At 46.3% G+C, this 11,373-nt stretch overlaps 1 protein-coding gene across 5 annotated transcripts in view; it reads right to left on the reverse strand.

Moving 5' to 3' along the window:
- TLK2 (tousled like kinase 2) overlaps positions 1 to 975 on the reverse strand; it is an 82,420-nt gene extending 81,445 nt beyond the window's left edge. For 3 of the 5 annotated variants that reach the window (XM_023756770.1, XM_023756769.1, XM_006092177.3), the window contains exon 1: positions 956 to 973. The gene's annotated coding sequence lies outside the window, so the exon portion shown is untranslated. Of the gene's footprint in view, positions 1 to 955 lie in introns of all 5 variants that reach the window. The other 2 variants (XM_023756766.1, XM_023756772.1) reach the window with 2 other exon arrangements.
- Between the last annotated feature and the right edge of the window lie 10,398 nt (positions 976 to 11,373).

An 11,373-nucleotide genomic window follows, 5' to 3' on the forward strand; every position in this document is an offset into this window, starting at 1 on the left:
GACAAGGCCAAGGAAGGCGCAGGAGGGCCCAGGCCGGGCCGGGAGGTGGGGACCCGCTCGGCTGGGGGCCACTCGGGTGCGGCGCGGAGGGCGGGGGGGTGTCGGAACCGCTGGTACCCAAGACCCGCCTCCGGCCCCTTAATCCGGATCGGTTCGGTCCGGATTAGTAGTGATCGGTGTAAACACACTAGTGAAACCGCGTGTTTCCTCGCGAGATTTGCACGGCGGGGAAGCAGGGGGGGTCCTGGGGGGGTGGGTAAGGGGAAGAGCCGACAGTGGGGGAGGAGACGAGGAAGGTGGGGGGGGGTCCCCGTGCCCCGGCGCCCCGCCTCCTCCAATCAGCGGCCAGGCTGGCGGGCAGGGGTTAACCAGGGGACCCCGCGCGGGCGGAGAAGGCCGCCGCCTCGCCGGGCGGCTGAGGGCGGGCGGCGACACGAGGGGCGGTCGGGCCGCGGCCGGAGTCCCGGACCTCGGCTGCTGTGGTGTGGCCGGCCCCGCCCCAGCCCGGGCCAGGCGGTCGGGCCAGAGCTCGGGACCACGGATTGGCGCTAGCGGGGCCGGCACTTCCCGGATCCGCCTCGCCGAACGCGCACCCACCTAATCCCTGTCTCCAGGAGTTTGGATGAGAAGTGCCGTGGCTCTGCCCGGGATGGATTTTAGAGGAAGAACGCCGGCGCGCCCCGCCCGAACTTCCCCGGAGATGCCCACCCAGTTAGTGAGTTCGCTGCGCCCACCCGTTCGCTGGCTCCCACGCCCCACCACGCTCCGAAGCGACCGTCCAGGTCCAGAAATTCATTCGCCGCCCGGGAACGCGGACAGCACTTTCCCTCCACATACCTGGCTGGCAGGGTGCCTCCAGGGGCCAAAGATGCCCTGGGATCGAGGCTGAGCCCCCACCCACCCCAGCATGTTGTCCTCCAGAGGGGAGGGGGCAATGCCCCGAAGAGACACTCACCAGGCACCCATGGGGAGGTTCCACTTCAACTTCTGATTAAAAACACGGCCCTCCTGGACACTTAGGAGGGTCTGAGGGTAAGTGTTAGGGTGGAAAACACAGGCCTGCCCTTCACAGAATGTCTGCCGAGGAATGAGAAATGTGAAAGGGCGAGCCCTTGTGCACAATAGACCTGCAGCAAGGAGGGCTCCTGTGCAGGAAAAGGCTCCCACGCTGATTACCCAGCAGCAAAGCAATAAAGCATATTGTCCACCAAGTCCTATGAGCCAGGACACTGACTTCAATACAAACACCCAACTTTTGTTTTCCTCTGATGCTTCCTTAGTCAGATGCCTGGAGATGACTTAAGGACTACAAGCGAATCACAAGGGAAGACCTTAGACGTTGAACAACAGTCTTGAACTTTCCCAGAGGGTAGGCAAATACTTCAAGTGGAGTTTCTGCCTTTTTTTCTTCCTGTTACTTTGTAATTCTTCCGTATTTTAACAGAACACAGACCTGCTGAAAGGGCAAAGGATGACAGTTTCCTTTCTGTGAGCCAACCTTCCAAGCCCTTAGGCAAATTCAAGCCCTGTGGAAAAACTCCATTAAACCAAGAGTCACCTTGTTCCAGACCCAAGCCAGGTTGGGAAGTGCACACACATATTTCCAAAGATAAGTGTTTGACGGGGATGGAGAGAGAAAGTTGGGGACAAAGGGTAGGAAAAAAAGGGCAAAATGAAGGACTACCAAGAGAGCAGGAGAACCAAGAGGCTGACAATGGACATATGACTTGCCTTCCACTCCCCAAAAGGAAAGCAAATGAGCCAACCTTTTTCATTATAGTGAGTAATCGAGAAAGTTAAGTCCTACCCTACCCATTTTGGTTCAGTGGATAGAGCATTGGCCTGTGGCCCGTGTTCGGTTCCGGTCAAAAGCATGTATCTAGGTTGCATCCATCCCTGGTGCTGGTCTGGGCGGGTGCAGGAGGCAAGCAATAGGGGTGTGTGTGTGTGTCTGTCTGCCCCCCTTCCTTCCACTATCTCTAAAATCAATGGAAAAATATCCTCGGGTGAGGATTAATTAAAAAAAAAAAGTTAAGTCCTTAAAATGACACTGGAATGTCTTAAATGAGGAGAGAAAAATTTAAGGGAAGAGCAGTCAGCTGAGTTTCAGCCCAGTTCTTCCACAGACAAGCTGTATGGGCCCCTGACCTAACTTTTTCAAGTTTTGCCAACCTCACCTGTGAAGGAGGGGTTTAGACTAGAGGATTTCCAAAGGCCGTTCCAAGTCTGAAAGGCTATTCCCTTTTTTAAGTTATTTAAAGTAATCATTGAAACACAGGAAAAGATGAGATTTTTAGTTTATCTTTTCCTGGTGCATTTTTCTCTGCATGTTAAAGAACTTAACGCTGTCATAGGCCTATTCACAGCCCCACTCTAAATTTAACACTCATCCCAATAGGAATTAGTGTAGGAATTTAATGAATTTGCTTACCACAAAGATTGGTGCTTCTATTTATAGGCACCATGTAAATGAAAGTGTCAAATATCAACAGTAAGAAAAAAAGCAGATCATAGGCTTCACCCTTTCCCAGAGAAAGATGGATAATAATTTCAAAATAAAATCTGTTGTCAAATGGTTCCTCTTACAATGTGATTTAACCTTGGGTTCATGAACCAACTTGTTTAAAGTGTGTTTGCTCACATGGCAACTTCAAGGACTCAACTTGTCATGAACTGGCAAATGGTGACATGCCACATGCAAAGGCCCAATCCTCATCAGCTGCAGAAGGCTCAAACCTGGATCCAGCTAGATGTGCACACTGGTCATCTAGTCCTTTTTGCCTTTAGGGTGTATATGACAAGTCCTCTAGATTCATGTTCAGATTCCCAGAGAGAACCATGGAGCTGGTAGACATGCTTCAGACTAGTTAAGGTGATCCCCAAGGTGTGCTCTTGACAGGTTAATATGCTTTCAAGGGAGTAGATATTATATTAGTCCTTGGGAAACTCTGGGTTAAAGTTAAGTGGAATTCTTTAAGACTAGTTAGAGCCTAAATTGTGTAATGTGCATATGGCAATCTCCAGGAGGGGTACTGGGGTACTGAATGTTTTCCTACTTGATTTGGAACCACGACCTTAGTTCTTGGTTGGTTCGTTGGATGTTTCAGGTACTCGGAGTTATTCTAAGGAAGACATTGGGGGAAACTTGAGTAGTTTAACTCCCTTTTGCTCATCCACATACACCACACTAATGATTGTCCAGTGTATTCTTGAATGTTTCATTAATACCCACCATCTTCAACGAAAAGATCCTGGCATTTGATACTGAGCAAATTGATAGTGCTCAGAAATCATTTTTTAAAATATTTTTTTATTGATTTTTTACAGAGAGGAAGGGAGAGGAATAGAGAGTTAGAAACATCAATGAGAGGGAAACATTGATCAGCTGCCTCCTGCACACCCTCTACTGGGGATGTGCCTACAACCAAGGTAGATACCCTTGACCGGAATCGAACCTGGGACCCTTCAGTCCGCAGGCCAACGCTCTATCCACTGAGCCAAACCGGTTAGGGCAGAAATCATTTTTTTTAAGAGGAAGGAAGAGGGAGAGAGAGATGGAAACATCAATGATGAGAGACAATCATTGACTGGCTGCCTCCTGTACACCCCCTTCTAGGGATCAAGCCCACAACCCAGGCATGTGCCCTGACCAGGAATCGAACCATGACCTCCTGGTTCAGAGGTGGACACTCAACCACTGAGCTACACCAGCCAGGCAGTGCTCAGAAATCTTAACTCTTTTTCTTTTTTAAAAATATATTTTTATTGATTTCAGAGAGGAGGTGAGAGAATATCAATGATGAGAGAAAAATCAGTGATCGGCTGCCTCCTGCACCTCCCACACGGGATGGAGCCTGAAACCTGGGCATGTGCCCTGACTGGGAATCGAACCAGGACCCTTCAGTCCTCAGGCCAATGTTCTATCCATAGAGCCAAACCTACTAGGCTAAACTCCTTTTCTAAAGGAGCCTGCAGGGTGGAGGTAAGAGGATGAACTTCCCAAGGTCCTTGGTTGTTTTTGTTTTGTTTTTTTAATCCTCACCCAAGGATATTTTTCCACTGAGTTTTAGAGAGAGGGAAAGATAGAGAGAAACATCGATGCCTCCTGCACAAGCCCAGACCAGGGGCCGGGTCAGAGAGGAGCCTGCAACCGAGGTACGCGCCCTTGACTGGAATAGAAAATGGGACCCTCCAGTCCGCAGATCGATGCTCTATCCACTGAGCTAAACTGGCTAGGGCAAGGTCCTTGATTTTAATTTTGACCCTGCCTCTCACCAACTGAGTAGCCTTAAGCCAGATATTTAACTTCTCTAAGCCTCAGTTTCTTTATCCATAAAATGGTGTTAAAACCTCACAGGACTGTGGAGGATTAAATGAGATAATATATCATCTTGACAGAGTAATTCCTGAATAAATGGTCCCCAAACTTCACACTTCTGCTAAGGATGTATACATTTGTTATTAGATTGCTTTAGCAATACAGAGTTTAACTCCAGAAACCAGGCTGCCAATGTCTTAATGTCTTTTAGTGGTACTGTTTTCTTCGGAACAGAGAAAGGACTTGATGTCTCTCTAATGAAGACATTTGTTGGGGGGAGTGGAGAAAAACTTAAAATTTTCCTGACCTGTTCTTCCTCGACCCTGAGAATGGAGGGTTTCTAGTGGTATGAAGAAAAAGGAAGTTAGCGGGGAGTGAGGGGGGCGTGCTAGAAGGGGTCAATGGGAGAAAAAGGGGGACATATGTAATACTTTCAACAATAAAGATTTAATTTTAAAAAATAAAAGGACCTTCAAACTTTAAAAAGAAAAGAAAAAGGAATTCAGCAAAAGCAATATTTACATTATAATTTCTGGGCAGAAAAGTATAGGACATTAGCGTATTTGTGCTCAGACAGAACTAGGTTCCAGTCTTGTCTCTTCACCCCTCGGTTCCTCATCTGAAAACTGTGGCTTGCATACATAATTCCATGAGTGGCTTTAGTTAAAATGGAAATAATGATGGGAAATGCCTTATAACCTGACATATGTAGGCATTTAGTCAATGATATTTCTTCTCTCTTCCTGTTCCTAACAAAATGGAAAAGTGTCTGTTTGCCATGAAAGTACACTACAGATTTAAAAAATTCAGATCTCAGCCTCTGTTTTTCATATCCTCCTACTGCCCAACTTGCTTCAGAAACCCTTCTTGAGCAAGTCTCCTTGACATAGTTTGCTTTATTTATCAAGTCATGCATTCTTCTGCATAGCCCACTGATACTGAAACAATCTTCTTTGTTCTCCTGAAGAACATCTCCCTTCTCTAATTTTCTCTTCCAACTCCTTCTCCAAATGTCACTTTTTAAAAAATATTTTTATTTTAGAGAGGAAAAGAGAGAGAGAAAGAAACACCAACTCATTGTTCCACTTATCCATGCATTTGTTGGTTAATTTTTGTATGTGCCCTGATCAGGGATTTAACTTGAAACCCTGGAGCATTGGGACAATGCTCCAACCAACTGAGCTACCCAGTCAGGGCTGTCCCTTCTTTTTAATAACTGTCTTTTCCCTGCATTGTGTGTTCCTTCTTTCCAGCAGCTAAAATGTAAAATAGAGAAATAGAGGGGCAAAAGAGAATAAAAGCCACTGAAATGTAACATAAGCCCCCTCCCCTTAAACTATTGAATCTACATATTGGTCTTTCTGAGAAAGAAAACTTTAAGATAGGAAACAACAGCAAATATACTGTTTTTATGGATATGGATACTGATAGAGTACATTATTAAAATCTCAGTCCTTTCATTGACTTTTCATATTACACTTCAGTAATCAACCTTCAGACAAAATGACCCAGGTCATTAGGTAAAGGGGGCCCAAGCCTTGTGCCCACAGAGAAGAAAGAAGGGGATCACTGGTTGGGGGCAGGAGCTTGGGGATGGTCAGCCCAGAAAGGCAAGTCAGAATATTGGTGTGTTTTTGTATAGCCTCTGAGCTAAGAACGAGTTTTACATTTTTAAATGCTTGAAAGACAAAAGAAGAATATTTCATGACACATGAAAATTATATAAAATTTTAATGTTGGTGTCCATAAATAAAGTTTCATTAGGACACAACCTCACTAATTCTTTACATATTGTCTGTGGCTGCTTTTGCACTCCAGTGGCAGAACTGAGTAGTTTTGACAGGCCAGCAGCGCCTAAAATATTTACTATCTGGCTCTTTACAGAAAAAGTTTGTTGACCTCCGCTCTAGACCAGGGCTTCCCAAATTGTAAGGAGCATATGTAACCCTTAGGCATCTTGCCAAAATGCCAAAATGCAGGTTCTGGTTCAATAAGTTGAGTGGGGCTTGAGTTTCTGCATTTCCAAAGTCTCCCAGGTGCTGCGGCTGGTTTGCAGACCATACTGGGTAACAAGGCTCTGAAAGGCTTGTCTGCTACATCAGGGTTTTTTATGAATGATTTCTAAGTAAACAAATCTTAGAAAATATGAACAGTTGGAGTGTAACCCACGATAACAGCCTCAAAAGGATTTTCCATGTTGTTTGGGCATCACGTGATAGCCTGAATGGTCGTGGAAATGGATTTGCTAGCAATGCCCCTGAGCCTAAAGGGGTTGCAGCCCCACAGCACTCCTGTGATGTGGTGCTTCCTGTTATGTGCCCTAAACTTATCAGTCCAACTAGAGAAGGGCCTTCTTTGTCCTGGTATTCCAGGATTTGGGAAAGAAGACTGAGTTCACCTTATCCAAGTTATTCTTGATTTTTTTCAACTTCAGGTAAGTCCCCTCTCAGCTCTACCTTCAGTGACCAGTGCTTCTCAGGGTGACAAACCCTTGGAGAGGCAGCCGGGGTTCAAATCCCAGCCCTGGAGGTACATGATCTAAGACCTGGAGATGCATAACTTCTAGTAGTGCCTCACTTTCCTTATCTGTGCAGTGGAGGTACTGTATATAAAGCACTTGGCATACTGCCAGGTTCTTGGCAGGTGCCTCTAACCTGAAAGCATCGAAAATGTAACACATCCAAAACCTGCTCCCTTCCCAAAGCTGACACATTTTAGCAAATGCCCATTCCATTCTTTTATTATTTAGACCCAAAACCTTGGAATTATTCTCTCTTCCACTTCCACTGTGAGTTCCTCCACCCCAGCTTCACCACCGGCTCCCACCCAGGGCCTTTGTACTCACTGTCCCTCTACCTGGAACCCTCTACAGCATGTGCCTCGCTGGGCATGGCCACATGTTATTACATGGCATGGAGTACGTCCTATCTCCTATGTATATGTGATGATGAGGTGGAGCTGGCAAATAGCTGCCTTTCCATGACAGAGTGAGAAGAACCTTCAGGCTCTTTCAAGAGATGCCACACGAGGCTTTTGAGTAGAAGGACGTGAGGAGGACATTTTAAAAAGGAGTAGAGCCCAAAATGAAATCCTTGCTCTCTCGTGCATGCTAATGGGAGAAACGGACAATAAACACATAATTACACGTCGTAGGTAATGACTGCCATGAAAACATAGAAAGCAGGTTACATGGGTAGAGTGCTAGATCCCAGTGGCAGTGTGGATCCTACTTTATATGGGGAATTAGGTCAGGGACAGCTGTTCTCTGATAATGTAACACCTAAGCAGGTATTGAAATGAAAAGAAGGTACAGCCTGGCTGGTGTGGCTCAGTGGTTGAGCACGGATCTATGAACAGTTCGATTCCCGGGTCAGGGCACATGCCCAGGTTGTGGACTCAATCCCCAGTGGAGGGTGTACAGGAGGCAGCCAATCACTCTCTCATCACTGATGTTTCTATCTCTCTCCCTCTCCCTTCTTCTCTGAAATCAATAAAAAAAATTTTTTTTAAATGAAATGAAGGTGCAAACCCTATCACTGTCTGGGGGAAGAGCCTTCCAAGCAGAACAGTGAATGAAAGTACCATGGGGCCAGAACTTGGGTGGTTTGCAACAGTTTAGGGGCCCTCTGGGCTTTCTGGGCTTGTGTGATAGAGTGAGAAAGCTGCCTGCTGCTGAGTGCAACACACAGGGAGACCACGATTTCACCAGGTCTTGACATAAAGCACCAGGTACTTTATGCTGTAGGGAGTTTCAATGTCTTGAGCCTGTGTTTAATGCCTAATCCCAAAGGATAGGGATTATAACAAAAAGCACTTACTGAGCATTTATGTGGCAGGCACTGGAATAAAAGCATGTTCATTATCACATTTAATCCTTTCAACCTTGAGGGAGGCCCACCTTACAGATGAGGAGGAAGTAGAGAGGAGGGATGAAATCTCCAGTCACAGCTAATGGGCAGCTGAATGGGAATTCTCTCAAAGATGGTCTGGTTCCACAGCCCCAACCACTGCCCCCTGCTCTGCTGGGTTTTGAGCTGTATCATGTGCACATAGTACTCAATTCTGCCCCTCCTTCTCCGACCCCATTCCATCTCATAATTTCCAGGTAGGTCTTAGTTTGCCTGATTGGCTGTGATCCTAATAGAATGCTACATTATTACCCATATAGCTTGTTTCAGACTCTTTTCTAGGCATTTCCTTCCAAATGAGTAGGCCCAGTAGACCCAGTAAATAGTCTTCCCAATACGCTCCCACTTTTTTTTAAGCTCCCACTTTTAAAAATATTGATTTTAGAGAGAAAGAAAGGGCAAGGGAGAGTGAAACATGGATGATAGAGAAACATCAATTGGCTGCCTCCTGCACGCCCCCTATTGGGGATCAAGCTGTAACCCGGGCATGTGCCCTGACCAGGAATCGAACCAGCGACCTCTCTGTTCATGGGACAATGCTTAACGAACTGAGCCACACCAGCTAGGGCTGGTTAACTTTCATTCATCTCCTTCAGGTTTATTGTTTCATTACCCCATATTTATTGTTTTCTACGATTTCCTTACCAGATAGTTTCCGCTTCCTTTGTAGGTTTAGACATGGGCAGTTGGTTCATTACTCAGGTAAGACTTATCAAATCCACCATCACCCAAAACCTAGTTCTCAGTTCTTCAGGTCCCCTTGCACCAGAGTTAATCCAACTCAGGAAGAATTAATCAAAATGAGAATGGTGCACATCTCAGGGCCCCAATTTCTTCATTTTGAAAGAAGAGTATGTCTGCCACACAGCAACATCTGACCGACCAGCAGGCTCTCCTCATGGGAAAGCTACTCAGGAAGGCAAAGCAAGGCTCCTTGGGGAGCAAGGAGAAAGCAGGATAATCTTAGTGGCTCCACTGCATCAAGCTATATTTAGCTACTATTCCCAATTCCTCGAAATAGGGCTCTGTCTCACGGAATTACACCAAAGCCCTGCTTTTTTTTTTTTTTTTTTTTTTTTTTTTTACCGCTCCCCCTCCCCCCACCTCTCTCAGATGCTGGATCGGCAGATCACACCTCTTCTGCAACCTCAAACAATGTATAGGCTTACACTTTCTTAGACACCTGTTTTTAGCCAACACTGCATCTTTGTGGGTTGCTGATCATCACTGTGGAGTCTTCCAAGTTTTGTTCTTAGATTTTGCAGGTACCTTGGTGAGGCCTCAGGTTTAGACTGCTTTAACATACAAAAGATTTTAGGAAAGTCACTTCAATTTCCTCATCATCAAACTTAGAACCAACATCGGTCCTCCTCCCAAGGTTGTTCTATGCACTTAGCCAGTTAAGACAAGAAAATATTTTGAAATTTGAGGGGGGAAAAAGTGTGTAAATGCAAGATGAAATTATTCTTTCAAGGCAATTATTCTTTCAATAATAAGACAATAGTTGCAAGAGGGAAAGAGAGGGTGACGTTACAGCCTTGCTCTGCAGCCTGGATTACCTACCTACATAGCAGCCCAGTGTCTGTTATCAATAGGAGTGGGGTTCCATCTGGTCCAAGAACCACTGCCCTAAAAATACTTTACTCTCTCAACGTGAAGCCATCCACAGACTAAGTATTATGTTTCCCTGGTGTCCCAGTGCTCTTTCCTAAGTCCAGACTTAGTTGCAGAGTAAATGTGATGCTGTGAAAGGAACAGAAGACACAGAGTCCCAAGTCCTGGGTTGGAAACAGCCCTGCCACACACTCTTGGTGAGGTGCAGCCAAGTGTCATTCACCTGCCTAAGCCCATGGCCTCCCCGACATTAAAAAGGGGCTGCTCAGCCTTAGCCGGTTTGGCTCAGTGGATAGAGCGTGGGCCTGCGGACTGAAGGGTCCCTGGTTCCATTCCAGTCAGGGGCACATGCCTGGGTTGTGGGTTCGATCCCCAGTAGGGGTGTGCAGGAGGCAGCTGATCAATGATTCTCTCTCATCATTGATGTCTCTCTCTGAAATCAATAAAAAATATTTTTAAAAAAGGGTGGGTGGTGGTGGCTGCTCAGATGACCTGCCCCTCAGAGCTGCTGTGAGGATGGGATGTGATAACCTAGGTTAAGAAAGATTAGCAGTGTCTGGCAGGTATAAGACACTCCAAGATGCTTATTTAAAATAATAAAACTATCACATCCTGGGTATTAGTTTGATGAGAGAAAGCAGTTTATTATTAGTCTTCTCAAAATGCTTGCTTTCTTCAGAGGTTTTAACTTTGGCCTGACATACCACACTGTTCTTTTGTATGTTCATTATTTTTTGGTGTTTTTATCATAACAAAATACTTGGAAGCCAAAATAGGTAACTGGGCTGGGGGCTTCCTTGGGCACGTTGTAGCCACCTAGACAGTGGTGTTTAGCCCAGGCTTCTTAAGTGGCAGCCAGGACAAGACTTTACTTTTGCTCTGACTTCCAGTCTCCAGTGTCGACGTTGCCAGGATATCACATAGTAACAGGTTCCCAAATCTGATTACGAACTTGGCATCTTACTGCCCAGCTCATTCTGTTCCACTCCTGTATCAGAGCAGGAAATATCCCGAGAGGTTCTTCTCTCCTCTCACATGAACACAAGACTCACTGAACCACCAAGTATTTCTTCCCTGGAGGGCCCCTGACTCATACCCCACAATGACAACCCAGGAGCTGGACAGAAGGACCTGCAGTCACCCCGACAGTAAAAAGGGGCTCCTCACACGACTGCTTTTTCTCATCAGACAAATTAACACTCATGAAGTAATATTTTTATTATTTTAAACAAGCACCTTGGAGTATCTTCTACATGCCAATGCAGAGTTCGGCTCATGCCTGTGAGAGCGGGTCCTGTGCCCTGGTGAGCCCTCCATCTCCTGCCCTCTCCTCACTGCACTCCCCACAAGATTGGACCCCCCAGGATGCAGGCCTGAGCTGTGCTCTCCAGCCCCTGCTGACCCGTCTCCTCCACGGGAAGCAGTATGAACAGGGAGCGTGTTACAGGTTCCTGTGAGGGCCCCGCTGTCCATCAGGAGAGTTTCCGTCTTAGAACTGGGAAAACAGACGCGGTGGGTGACGGGCAAAGAGCC

Source organism: Myotis lucifugus, unplaced genomic scaffold (assembly GCF_000147115.1).
Source record: "Myotis lucifugus unplaced genomic scaffold, Myoluc2.0 scaffold_99, whole genome shotgun sequence".
NCBI lineage: Eukaryota > Metazoa > Chordata > Mammalia > Chiroptera > Vespertilionidae > Myotis > Myotis lucifugus.